The sequence below is a fragment of the Triturus cristatus genome, chromosome 2_2, assembly GCF_964204655.1.
Source record: "Triturus cristatus chromosome 2_2, aTriCri1.1, whole genome shotgun sequence".
Taxonomy (NCBI): Eukaryota; Metazoa; Chordata; class Amphibia; order Caudata; family Salamandridae; genus Triturus; species Triturus cristatus.
Genome location: NC_140582.1, coordinates 670589076 through 670603896, shown reverse-complemented (window position 1 = coordinate 670603896; position 14821 = coordinate 670589076). Strand labels below are relative to the sequence as shown.

At 46.0% G+C, this 14821-nt stretch overlaps 1 protein-coding gene across 1 annotated transcript in view; it reads left to right on the top strand.

Annotated features, from left to right (window-relative positions):
• The window catches only part of ASB5 (ankyrin repeat and SOCS box containing 5), a 576687-nt gene that overhangs the window by 35450 nt on the left and 526416 nt on the right, over positions 1–14821 (top strand). The gene's annotated exons all lie outside the window — the stretch shown is intronic.

Below are 14821 nucleotides of genomic sequence, written 5' to 3'. Positions count from 1 at the left end.
GGTGACCAGCAGTTTTTCAACAAAGAGCTCCATGTTCCCAATCTGGTTGGACTCTGGAAGGTCCGTAATTCGTATGTTGCTTCTTCGGGACCGCGCTTCTAGGTCCTCAGCCTTCTCTTTCAAGGTTTGCAACGCCTTCCTCATCTGCTTATGTTCCGCATCCATTTCTGACTGCGCCTCCTCTACCTCAGTAACTCTGCACTCGGCCATATCCAGCCTTTCTACTTGCTTATCCATGCATTCAGACATCCTATCCATACAGTAGGACTGGGAATCCAATTTGGTATCAATTGCTGACAAGCTGTCCTGCAGGCTTTTCTGCATGGCAGCAAGCATCACACAGATATTTTCTTCCACATGCTCAGATGGCTCCTTCTGCACGCCACGGTGTGCTCTCTCTCGTCCTGGGCTTCCGCTGTTCAAAGGTTAGTTTTGGCTGTGCTTTGTCCACCTTACCCATATCAGTCACGGGTATTTGCGCTGGTCAAATCCACTATTTAGGGAGCAGCTATCGGACCCTTGTGGGTGTCTCTACTTTCCCAGCCTGACACTTCGATGGGATCACAGAACGGGCACCACGCTGTCTACAGAGTCTATATGGCAAGCTCCCCAGCAGTTGCGGCCCTATAGTTGTACAAATGTGCTCTCTACGGCTAGGCAGGCACAGAGTCCCAGCGACTACCCCCTGCTGCAGCACACTCAGTGTATATTATTATTATTATTATTATTAGAAATTTTTATAGAGCGCGTAGTCACCCTGAGGTATCCCAGCGCTAAGGATCCCTACACCTGTGGGGTCGGGGGTGAGAAAAAAAGGGGGGGGGACAGCAATTTTAAACAGATGTGGTTAAAAAAATTAAGGGAACAAGTGTGTTTTGAGTCGTTTCCTGAATCGCAGGTAGTTAGGTTCTTTCCTCAGGTCTCGGGGGAGAGCGTTCCATAGGCGAGCTGTGTGGATCGAGAAGCGCCTTCCACCCGTGCGGGCTTTCTTGAATCTCGGCAAGATGATGAGGGACTCCTTGTCCGATCGGAGGGATCTAGGGGCTTTATACGGTTGAATAAATTTCCTCAGAATGGGGGGGCCCTGATTCTGCAGTAGTCTATGGGCCAGGCTTAAGGCTTTGAATATTACTCGTTCCCTTACTGGAAGCCAGTGAAGGAGCTTCAGAGCAGGTTTGGCTGAAGCTCTGGCAGGGGTGTGCGTGAGGATCCGGGCGGCAGCATTTTGAATTTTCTGTAGTTTGTTTAGGGTTGCTTCGGGTGCGCCCAGGTATATAGCGTTGCTATAGTCAAGCCTGGACAGTATGAGGCCTTGGATGAGAAGTCTTTGCGATGTGGGTGGAAGAAGGGGCAGGATCTTTCTCATCGATTTGAGTAGCCCGAAGCAGGTGCCTGCTACTTTTTTGGCCTGCGTGGAGAATGAAAGGTTTCAATCCATACTCCCAGGCTTTTTACTTCCTGTTTGGGGGCAGGGGGGGGTCCCAAACAGGGTGGCCAGATGTTCAAAGGGAAGGTGAGTCCTTTCTGACCCAAAAGGAGAATGTCAGTTTTAGAACCATTCAGCTTTAAGGCTGAGTTATTCATCCACCCTTGGATCTGCGTCAAGCAGTTAAATAGGTCCGCAGGCTGTTGACTAGGGTGGGAAAGGGAGACAACTAGTTGTGTGTCATCCGCATAACTGACAATGCTCACTCCGAACGGGGTGACAACCTCCTCCAATGGGGACATATAGATGTTAAACAATGTGGGGCTCAGGGAGGAGCCCTGAGGCACGCCACATTGGAGGGGTGTGTCGGAGGAGTGGGTGTTATTCTCCCATATCTGGAAGGAACGTTGGGCCAGAAAGGAGGAAAGCCAGGATAGAGCGGTGCCTTCTACTCCTACCTTCTTGAGCCGTTTGACCAGGAGTTGGTGGTTGACGGTGTCGAAGGCCGCGCTCAGTTCGAGGAGGATCACTGCCACTGATCCTCCCTCGTCCAAGAGCGCTCTGGCCTCCTCCACTGCTGCCAGGAGGGCGATGTCGGTGCCCTGTCCTGGGCGGAAGCCTGTCTGCGAATTTTTTAGCAGATTATTGGATTCAAGAAACTGGGAGAGTTTCTTATTCACCAGTTTCTCGGCGACTTTGCTGGTCCCGGGGAGGAGGGATATTGGTCGGTAGTTGGCCAGTTCAGCTGGGTCCAGGGAGGGTTTTTTTAGCAACGCCTTAATGACTGCCGCTTTCCAACTAGGGGGGACGACTCCCTGTTGAAAAGAAGCGTTAATCAGATGGGTGAGGGGGGGAATGATGATGGGAGCGACTTCTTTGAGGGTTCGTAGCGGTGCGGGGTCCCTAGGGGATCCGCTTTTGATGGATTTGAGCGTGTTCTCCACTTCTTCGTTGGTTATTTGTCCCCAGGAGGTTAGGCGCGGACCGATCCCAGTGTCGGGGGGATCATCAGTGTCGCTCAGATTCGTCGGAGGGATGGAGTCAAGAATTTTTGGGATTTTTTCTTGAAAGAAGCTGGCTAGCTGGTGACATTTTTCCTGGTCTGCCTTTGGATCTGGGGGATTTCTAGGTGCGGGGTCGGGGACCTTAAGAAGTTCTTTCAGGATGGTATAGGTTTCTTTGCTTGAACAGGCTGCTTTTTCGATTCGTTCCTGAAAGAATCGACTTTTTATCTTGTCGATCAAAGATTTGTAGGCTGATAAGGAGGTGGAGTAAGCGTCCTTATTAGCGTTGGATTTTTCCTTCCTCCATGATCGTTCAGCTCTTTTACAGTCCTGCCGTAGCGACTTGAGCTCTGGAGTATACCATGGGGCTGAGGGTATGCGTTTGTTGTGTCTGAGGGTGGCGGTTTTGGGGATAAGGGTGTCCAGAGAGGAAGTGATCCAGGAGCGAAACTGTTCATCGGCCTTTATGGCGTCGGAGGGAAGCGCCGGGATAGTGTTGGAGAGGATGTCCGACCATTCTGATGGTATGAGTTTATGCCATCGTCTGTCAGTGACCTTGATTTTCGTAGGCTGGGTGGTAACAGTGGGGGCCTCCCATGAAATGGGGACTAAAAGGTGATCCGTCCATGGCAGTGGCAAAGGTGGACTGGTGGTGATATTGGCATTAGTGAAGACGGGATCTAGCAGGTGTCCTTTAACGTGGGTGTGCTCGTTATTGACCAGCCTGATATTAAGTGACAGAAGGTCCGCTAGCAGGTCAGAGGCAGACCGGTCAGTGGGATCTGTAAAGTGGAGGTTCAGGTCGCCAACGATGAGAAAGTTGGAAACGGACGTGGCTAGTTGAGAAGCCGTTTCGGTGACTGCATTGAGAAATTTCCCAAGAGTACCTGGGGGCCGGTAGATTAGGAGTCCCGAAAGGGAGTGCGTCGGGGAGGATTGAAGGGAAAATTGACAGCTTTCGGAGTCATCAATTTGGGCGTCACTGGTTCTGCAGGTGAGATGTTCCCGGTAGATTATGGCCAACCCACCTCCTCTTCCTCTTGGTCTATGGAGGGTTTGGATGAGATAGCCTGGGGGGAGGGCGGAGACAGCATCCGCATCGGTGCTGTCAGAAAGCCAGGTTTCTGTTAGAAATAATGCATCCAAGCCTTGGTCTTGGATCATCTCATTGATTTCAAGAGCATGCTTGGGGAGGGAACGGCAGTTGAGGAGACCAAGCTGTAGCCTGGGGTTGGCTGTGGTCTGAGTGGATGGATAGCAACGCGTGCAGCTTATAAAGGGTTTACCTGCATCGTGAATATATCGACGGCCGAGGTTTTTTTCGGGTCGGAGCTCCAGTAGCGTGTCTGCTAGGTACATCAGACGACTGGGAGGTGGATCTGGCAGAGTCCCTGAGCCTGGGTCCGCCCGGGCCCGGACGGGCCCAGACGGGCTTGCCTTTGGCGCGCCTTCGGCGCGCTGACGGCGCGCCCGCTGCGCCGTCCGCTGCGCGAACGTGAGATGCACATGTTTAAGTAGGCAAAGAGGGCGTGGCCTCGAGCGAGTGGGCGTGGCCACAAGACCGGCTCACTGGCTGTTGGCGGCGAATCTGGGCGTTCCCGCTGCAGCGATTAGCTCTGCTGCTTGGGGCAAAGAGAGGCGATCAGCCCAACAAGGCACGATCAAGTGAAGGAAGGGGGGGGCAGTGACACAGTATACACCACACAAGTTTTTAAAATTAACAAGTTACAAGTTTCTAAAAAGCGCTCCCGGCTGTGCCTCAGGAGTATTGATCTGCTCCTTCTCTGACCACATCCAATTCCAGGTATCATTTATCATGAGTGCCCTAACTGGCAGTGACGCTATCTCGCTCTCAGTTGCTTGCAGTGCAAGTCTCCTGTGCACCAACTTCACAGCGTCCAGACCGTGTGGACTCCCAACCTCAAAGCGCAACTACTCTAATGCGATTACGCCTGGGTAGACTCCATAAGCGTGCTCAAAGTTCAGGAAAATTACTTGCTGTTGCGTGGATTGTGTAAGACATGCAGTGCGCCTCGTATTGCTCTCCGGCGCTCCGTGGATCGCTGCAGCCCTGCTCCGCAGCAGCTGCGTTTCACCTTGCTGAGCCTCTGGGCAGAAAATCAAGCACGAGGCGTTACGCAGGATCTCTTTCCCGCAAGGCGCTGTGCCCTCGACTCAGTTGTTGTACCCCGGGCCCCTCAAGCCCAGTGGATCCTCAGCGCCAGGGCCGCGCCGTCTTAATTACAGCCACTGCTTCTCTCCTGGGAAGCTCCCTACTCACAGGGGCACTCCTTGCGTATTGCGATCCAGGGTGCTGGGCAGACTGAGGTCCACCCCGTCCAGCTGTCTCGCTAATGATGCCGCTTCCCAATTGCAGCCGCGGACCCCGCAGGAGTCTCCCAGTGTCTCTCTTCTACCAGGAAACCGCACGTCCACACAGCTCTACCAGTTCCAGGCAGTGTGTATTGCTCAGTTTCGCTTTAGGCCCCATTACACCATTCCAGAGCGCTGCCTTCTTTCTTGTTTTCGATTTGCTCATTTTTAATGTCTATCGGAGCATGGAGGGCACTTAGCAGCTCCCTTAGCGAGTGGAGTCGGTCTGCATAGATCGCCCTGATGCAGGATACTTGAAGGATTAATTGATGGATCGACGGAGCTCTCGCCTTAGGCAACCATCTTCGGCACAGGCAAGCTCTGCCCCCTTGTGTTTGATAACTGATATTGTGTGAAATTGTCCCCTATTCTTCTGCCTGACTAAGAATATGGGTATCCAGACTGGGACAATTGACCAGAGTTGAAATCCTCCCAGACATAAGTATCTAGCGGCCCTAGATAATATCAGGAACATACTTTTATGGAAAAGGGGGGCTACCCTTATCCTTATGAAGCGAGGCACTGCATTTCGCCTTCTTCAGATGAGCAGTGACTCATAAGGGCGTTGCTGTATAGTCTAGGGTACGCTTTGCAGTAAACACATAACGCTGAGAAACACGTATGACTCTAATCTAAATGACTCAAGATTCCTTGAATAAGTATGGAATGCTTGCTCATCTCTTGTGCCTCCAACTTTGCTATGGGTAGGCAATTTAAATTTTGTACTTGCCCAGCAGGTGGACCAGTCACACCAACTGGGCTGCATGCATCACACTATTAAATATTATGGAGATTCAAAGTTTAATAGACGTTTGGCGACATAGACATGACATCATCAGAGAAGGCATGTACATCTCTTCAGTACGCAAATCCGGGTCCCGACTGGATTTCTGGTTGGAGAACTGTGATACTTGTAAATAGACCAAGGTTATTGAACATCGCCCACACACTCTCTAGTTAATTTACCCATGGAGCTTGTGGGCCCCAGCACTGAGCATACGACTGTCACTGCAAGCACTGAATGATCAACTTTCAAGGAAGAGGTGGGAATCAAGATTCACGCATATTTTAAACCTAATAAGGGGTTACTTTAACAGGTGAGCAGCACCCTCTGGGAGGCCTTTATGGCATATCTTTGGGAGATATGTTTAGCAAAACAGCTTGCCATTCGCAAAGTGCACCAAAATTGCTTAAATGTGAACAATATATATATGAGTGAGCCAAACTATCTAGATCGGACAATCATGAAAACCAAGCTGATAGAATTTACCAAACTAGCAGAGCAAGAGGTTAAACACCTAGGCAAATATGCCTGGGCACTTATATATGGTGTAGGAGAACAGCCTGGCAGAACCCTTGCTGCACTGACATGACTGCCAATGTTGACCCTAGACATTGCTGATATTAAAGCTGACAATTGAAAAATGTTACATGATGTGGAACATATACTTTCTGAATATGCTTCATATTACTTCAGCTTTTATACTTCCTGTGAGTCCCCATTTGGTGCAGAATGGCTGCAATTTTCTAACCCCATTGTCTTGGCCTGGATAGATGGGGTGTGCCAGCAATTCCTTGCAAAGCCTATTACATTAGATGAGATTAAGACAGTAATATCTGGTCTGCCTACATGTAAACCCCCGGAGGCGATAGCCTTCACCAGAATTTTACAAAGCTTATTCCCACATATAGGCAGCGGCTGATTCTCCCTTAGGGCTCTGGGGCTGCGCCCCCTGATATTCCTTCACATTCCTGTACAAATATTAAATAGATTTATTTATTTTGAGATAAGATCGTATCTCTAAACAAATTGATGCATTTAAATCTGGGCTGTGTGTCCCAGGTTGCCTACCCCCCTCGCTCTGAAGCCGGAGACGGAAGCCAGGCAGTAAATAAACTTTCTGAACTGTGACACACGATGCAGGACTTACTGTTTAAAGCCCTTCATAATTAATCATTGCCATTGTATTCCATGCAGGCCTCGAAAAATCATAAAAATTTGACTAGACCTGCAGGTCTAGGAACTTTAATAATCTACTCGATCTAACCGTAATGTACTTGAACTATGAACTGATCTCAAATTCTGTATATTTTGTCTTATGGAGCCACCTTTTTCTTTATTATCACATAAGAGAGCACCTTCAAATATGCAAATTCACTATTTCTGCTATACAAAAACCCTTTTTATTAACTAGACCAAATGTTTGCTCCAAGTATAAGAGGAATCAAGCCCATATATGGGGTACACATGATCCCCAGCTTGCCTCTTTGGCCAGTTCTACAACCGGTTTTTGTGGTCACAAGGAGGAAATTGTCCCATTTGCGATCTCAAAAAAGGGTGGTGGTACGTACAAATGCTATTTTGCGACTAGGTGGTTTGCAAAATAGTGTTTGCGAGTTGCTATTAGGAAGGCACGTGTCAAGGGCGCCCCTTCCTAATAGCGAGTCAGAATGGTATGTACCATTGTTTCAGTTGCAAAACACCCAAAGTTTGCCACCTACTTCAAGTAGGTGGTAAGCCACTCGCAAACAGGAAGGGGTCCCAATGGAACCCCTTCCCCTTTGTGAATGGGTGCAAACATATTTTTAAGGGCAGGCAGTGGTCCCAGGGACCACTGCTTGCCCTTACAAAATAAAAATAAAAATGTTAATTTTTTTTAACTCATCCCGTTTTCCTTTAAGGAAAATGGGCTACATTTAAAAATAAAAAATAGCTTTATTGAAATGTCATTAGCAAAAATCAATGTTCACGAAGAACTAATTTCTCAAGGTGATGTAATCTTTAAAAGAAAGTGTAACTTGTTGGAATAAATCAGAAAACCAAAGACATTTATATAGTATGACCTAAATTTAATTAAGTAAAACAAGTTTATGTAGATTCGGTTTAAAAAGGCCCACACAACAATGTCTCACAGCTGCACCCACTTCAGCCGAAGTGAGTATAGTTTATTTGACAGTTGCATAAATAGAAATGACAATTTTACAAAAGAAAAAATATATAAGCTGGTTATTCCTATTAACAGTGTATTCGTGACACAGTGAACCCCAGTGAAGTCACCATAACCTAACAGTGCTGTACAAAATACGTGACAGATGGGGGAATTGGTTATTGGTAGTAAGAGAAGGGGAGCTTTTCACACATGTAGTAATGGTGTATATATTTTCTTCGGCTCTCCCTGTATACTAGTCGACGACGTTTTGACCCTCTCGAAATATGGGGTCTCTTCAGGACAGGAATTCTGTGGACAAGATAAGCAGAGGTAATATCCTGGAGTGTAATCTGGTAGTTTCAAGGTCCGGAGGGAATTATCCCGGTATTAATCTATGGTGAGTAATTAATTAATAGGTCTCCAATTAATCGAGGCTGCGGCGTGGCGTTCTAAGGCTGGGGTTCACTGGGGTTCCCTACGGTCTGATGGCAGACAAGCTGCATTTTTTAAAACATACTGTATTGATTTTCCACACATTTCTGTTATGTTCAAGCATTTGTACATTGTTAACATTCTGTTTAACACTGAATGTAACATGGTCATAATCTCTGACAAGTTCTGCTGCATATCAATGCCATTGGTATTCATCCCCAATTAATTTGTATGTTGTGATATAAGTATGCAGTTATCAATAATAACAAACTTTTAACTAGTAACACCTGTTCAACCGCCCTCCCCCTCCCTCCATACTCTGGCATTCTTATTCACAGCATGATTTCCGTTACGTTCCATTACTGTTTGCATATTTCTTTACACAATCTTTTGTATCTTCCCCTCTCCGTCCACTATATTAAGGTCGTGTGTATCTCCACTACATAATAACCTATTGCGTGTTCGGGGTATCAGGCATATTGTCAGGGTTAGTGTTTTTAAAGGCTTCTAACATTACGTTGCAATCCATCGATATCGGGTTTTTCCGTAGTCCACGGGCCTCCTCTCGGCATATGGCAGCACTTTCAGCCCCACCCCATCGTATTATTTCGCTGTGCCATGTGTATATTGCAGGTGGTTTAGCTGATTTTCATCGCATGGTGATAGATCTCTTGGCAAGTATAAGCGCCAGATCCAGGAAGCAGAGCTGGTCCTTTTGCATCGACTTACGCTTACGGAGGCCTAACAGGCACTCCGGCACTGAGCCGTCTATTTGAAGATGAGTAGTCTTCTCTAGTATTCGTTTGATCTCTCCCCAGAACTCTCTTAGGCGCGGAGATGCCCACAGCATATGAATTAAGTCAGCCTCTGCCAATTTGCATCTAGGGCATTGATGTGTTGTGTTATAAACGGTGTGTTGTGAGATAAGCTCTATGTAGGACCATCCATTGTATGAACTTAAACTTTGCATTTCGTGATACTTTCTTTGGATGTTCCAGAATATCTACCCATTCCCTGTCTGATATTTCCCGTCCCACGTCTGCCACCCATTGAGCTTGGAGGGTATCAAGGGGCATTTTAATGTGTGCGCGGATGCTCAAGTAAAGCCATTTAATATGGTGACATCCCTGCCCCATGTAGTAGAGAGATTTGACTAGTTCATGTATCTGGGGTTCTTCCCGGCAGGGGTCTCTTAACATATTGCAGTATCGCAGCGTGTATCATATATAGAGTGATTGGTGCTCCGGTTTCTCGTATAAAGTTCTCGTGATCCATTAGAATCTCCCCATTAAAGAGCGCCCCTACCGTCACCACACCTACATCTAACCATGCTCTAATTTTGTGTTTTGTGAGTCTACCGCTCAGTCGTGGGATCCCCAGCAATGGGTTGTTGCCTGCGTAAGGGGCACAGCCAGATGTATATTTCAGTGCTTTTCTCCAGCACATCAATACAGTGTGTAATAAAGGTGGTACTTTCGAGGGGAGTTTACACAGTGGTAATAATAGTGTGTGTAGCTGTCCCTGTTCAATGTTTTGTATAGTAAATCCAATTTCTTGCAGGTTGCGACCTGCCGTCCAATAGGACAACCACTGCAATTGGCTCGCATAATAATAGTCTCGGAAATCCGGCACCCCTAGGCCTCCTCTGTTTGTGTCTATTTGTAATTTCCGAAGGCTCACTCTGCGACGGCCAGTCCCCCAAATGAGACCCGATAATATAGTGTCTAGTGTGTTAAAAATAATTGGAGGTATTATAATCGGTAAATTGGTGAAGTAATAGAGGAGTCGGGGGAGTACCACCATCTTGGACACTGCCACTCGGCCCATTGCCGAGAGAGGCAGCAAATTCCAGAATTTGATCTTTGAGTGTATTCCCCTAATAGCCCTATGGAGGGCACCTTCCAGCATATCCGTGTGGGACCGGTATATATGGATGCCCAGGTATTTAAACGTGTGCCACGCTACTGGTAGGGAAAGCAGCCCAAGGTTGACCCTTTCAGGGCGTGAATGATCTTGAAAGAAGAAGGTGTTTGATTTTCGTTTATGGCTAAGCCGGATATCTGTTCGAAACATGCAAAAAGTCCCGTTATTGGGTTTAGCCCTCCCAGGAGATCTTGCGCGTAAATAATTATATCATCCGCATAAGCGGATATCAGATACGTGGATGTGCCTATTGGTATACCACAATGAGCAGTCTCTTGTCTTAGCCGAAGTGCCAACGGCTCTAGTGCCAGTACGAACAATAGTGGGGACAGGTGGCAACCCTGTTGCGTGCCCCTGTGCTCTTGGTATTCTCGTGAAATTTGTTTACCGGACCTGACCCTCCCCGCCGGAGCCTCGTATAGCAGGTGTATCCATCGGAGATAGTCTGAAGGCAACCCACATTTTTCAACAGTCTTTAACATATGATCCCATGACAGCATATCAAATGCTTGCCGTAAGTCCAGTGCGATACAACCAGCATTTTGGTATTGTTCTAGATTAGTTGCCATTATATGGTGCAGCCCCCTTATAGTCAATGATGTGCTGCATGCTGGTATGAATCAACATTGGTCAATGTGTATTAACCTATTTAAGTAGGGATGTAGTCTGTTCGCCAAAATTTTACTCAATATTTTGTATTCTGTCGCTAGAAATGATAACGGGCGGTACCCTGACATGTCAGTCATATCCCTCCCTGGTTTTGTTAGTGATACTACAAGTGCTGGTGCAGTAGTGCAGGGGAGGTGGCCTATCACAAAAGAATTGTTGTATAGTTCTTCCAATTAAGGAAGTAAGACCTCCGAGTAAGCATTAAAGAATTCCACTGGAGAACCGTCCAAGCCCGGTGCTTTATTACGCGGGAGCCCATTAATAGCCGTCTTTATTTCCGCCCTGGTGATGGGGCCTGCCAAAGTGTCTCCCATGTCTGATGGGGCCTGTGGGGATGGTAAGTTTGCTAGGAATGTATCTATTAAGGTGGTGTCCAGTGCGGGTAGTTTGCTATACAGTGTTTCATAATATGTACTAAAGGCGTCATTAATATCATGTTGCTTATATACCGTGTTACCCCCGGGCGTGGTAATTTGACTGATGACAATGGTCGGTGGATCTTCTCTTAGTATCTTTGCTGACATGGTCCCTGATTTATCTGCTACAAAGTGTTTTATCTGAGTAAAGGCCCTATAATCGATAATCATAAGGGTTTCTAATAGCTTTGCATGTTGGATAAGTGCCTCTTGTAATGTAGCCTGTTTGGCGGGATCATTTGCCGCTTCTTGTTCCAACCCTTTCATATTATCCTATACTGCCTTCAGGTTCTTATGTACCTCCTGCCTTGCTCCCACTGTGGCGCTGATTGCAGTTCCCCTGATTACTGCCTTGAGTGCTTCCCATTCTACTACGATTGAGGACGCAGTGTTGCTGTTTTCAGAAAATTAATGTGTAAGTGTGGTTGACAGTGTATTGTGAAATACTGTGTCTTCTAGTAATTGGGACCAAAGCTTCCATGGACGCACCGGGGTGGGTATTCTACCCATCTAAGGGAGATCTCCAGAGGGTTATGATCTGAGAAGGTTATTGCTAAATATGTAGTGTGCGTCACCTGGTCGGCTATGGAGAGAGAGCACATCATGTAGTTGGTCTACCGGGGAATAAAAGGGGTATTGTTTGTTCAACGGATTCTTCAGTCTTCACACATCACATAAGGACCACCCATCCACCCAATTGCACAGTGTCTCTGCCTGTTTGGCTGCCTCCGGTCCATGGAGGGGCGGGTGCGAGCGGTCAAGTCTGATGTCCATAACCGCATTACAATTGGCCCCTACAATTCATGGGTATGCCTCCCAGCCTGCCAATATTGTGTTTAGTCCCAGAAAGTATTTGTTCTGATCAAAATTTGGAGCATATATATTACCCAATATAAGATGTATACCATCTAGTGTTCCACGTAAAAATATGTACCTACCCTGTCCATCTATCCTCTTATCTAGTACTTCAAAAGGGACCCCATATCTGACCCAGATCGTTACGTCCCTGATGAATGCAGAGTAATTAGTAGAGCATATCTGACCCCTCCATTTCTTTCGCATTTTTGTGGCTTCCTATTCCGTCAAGTGAGACTCCTGCATAAAAACTATCTGCACCTTACGCCTAACCAATTGCGCATGCACCCTGTGCCGCTTCTGCACTGAGCCTAATCCCCGAACATTCCATGTAATCAAGTTATATTTGTTGAGCTTGTGTATTGCTTGATAACTGCGGTGTGTGTGTCCAGGACAAGGGATAATAAACGCAATATAGGGCATATCAGCTGCTGCTTGCCAGAGCCCCTAAACTCCCATTGTAACATTAATACAGGGCACTGCTTGTGAACTAAGCAAAGCCAAACCAAAAACACAACATATTGAACTTTGTTGTAGTGAACTGTTGCATTCGCAAATAGGGCACTGACTCTCACACCAACCACGTGTTAATATTCACAGTTAGAAGCTCCTCTGAGCCCGGGTTAGTACATTTGTCATTATCATTCTGTAATATTCATATAAGAAAAAGGATATGTGTGTCCATGAGTTCTCGTGCTGTTGCTAACGTGCTTCGCTGTCACATGCATGTACAGGGTAGTCCATTCTATATTTCACGAACCCAACAGGTCTTCTGCAGTTTGCGGCGTCACTGTGGGGAATAGTGCTAGACTGCTCTCGTTGTCAGATCTCACTCTTCTGCCCTCTGAGGATTCCGAGTCCATTCGTGAGGCATGGTCTCTGAACATGTTTGCCGCCGCCAGAGCTGTGTCTTTGCTTCTTTGTACCTGATCGGAAGTAGGGCTGAAAATTAGTGGATTATTTGTAATCTTTTCATTGCAGAGCGCTCTCCGGCCTTGCAATTGTTTGGGGCTGTTTGGCAGAATCTGGGGGGCATTTCCTGACAATTAGTTCGGGTCCATGACTTCGGTCCACTCCTCTGCATCTTCTGGACTTTCAAAAAAATACGTATTTTGCTCATAGATTATTTTCAAACATGCAGGATATAGAGGTGCATATTTTAAGTTCAAGTCTCCTGTTTTTCTTTTACCAGCCTGAAAGGAAGATCTACGGCATTAGACCATGAGTGTATAGTCAGGATAGAGAGATATCTGACAGTTTTCAAAGTTTTTTATTCAAAACCTTTATAAATAAATAAATACGTGGGAATCCTATTTCATAAATAGAAAGAAGTACAATGTTAAACATAGCCTGCACAGGCTAGAAAAACAACTTTAGTAACTTATTCCCATCTTTTAAAAAGAACTAAACTTCAGCCAATCAGGTTGCCGCACCCTGGTGAACACTCCCCTCAGAAGCTACCATAATTGACATTTTCTACTGTGTCTTATGATGAGTGTCAACCTTAACTCTTCTTTTCATCTTCAGAAAAATCTTTAATGTACAACTTCTAGCTTAGTTGTTGGATTTACTTAATTTAAAATCAACTACTTAACGTGTTGACAAAAATGGACTTAACAACATGTCAGAATCCTCTAACAAAAGCTTCTTCAGACCTTGTGGTACCTGAGGGAAGAAGCGACTACACTTTGAAGTACCACACAAGGACTCCACCTACTGCCTCCACCCTTCTCACAAGGTAAAAGACTGTAAAAACAGTCAATCTTTTTCTAAAACTCTAAAAGACAGAGAAAGGAGGCTTCTGCTATGGCTACAAAAAATCAAATGCAATGAAACACCAGTTTCAGGGTAATATAGTGATGGCTTATCAGAATCAATAAAAAAACACAAAAGAAAAAGGTCAGGAGGGCATTTCTCTAAAGATAGAACGGTGCAAGAACCTCCAAATAAGGCTTCTAAAAGATTCAACACATGTCTTCAGGAGAGCAAAGCACATGCCTTGAGCACCATCAAAACCACAAAAAGGACCATCTTTCCTCTTAGCAAAAGCCACGTTCAAACCCTACAACACCATCAGACAAGGTATCTATTAAATTCAGAAAATCTGCCTCAGCACTGTCAATGGAGCATTTGTCAACAATGGAAAAAGCATCAATGACAGTTAAAATATCAACAAAAACCTTGATGAAAACCTTGTAGAAGAGCTTGATGCTAAGACTGGCAAAGACATCTACAACAAATTTGACTACATCCACGTCAAAGATCATGATTATGGTCAGTTCCCCATCAATGGCAATCTATGATAACTTCCACTTTGCCGATGACAGTGCTACCATCGACCATGACAATGAAGGAAAATAAATCTCACTAATTTCAGAAGGGGGCATGCCACTGATGCCAGAGCATACTTTACCTAGTAAGGACTCACCCCTACCACCAAGCCAATTATTTGACATGGAGGACTGAGATGATGCCGGTCCTTTTGGTTCAGCCTACAGTCTTACAGCTCATCCCGTAAAACACCAGGAAGATGATAAATAATACATGTAAGATAGCTACTTCCTTCAGACAGACACCAATGAGACACACCTAGCTAAGCATATTCACTAAATTTAGGAATATGAGCCTTATGAACAAGAAAATCAATTCCATGAGGAGATAATGCAGGTTCCAAGGGCTTTATGAAGAACCTAACATTGATGCTTTGCAGATTATTACAAAATGATTCTCAGAGCCTTCAGGAAACACTTCACCCAGCAACCATATTTACTTATGAATTCTCCTTGCATGCAG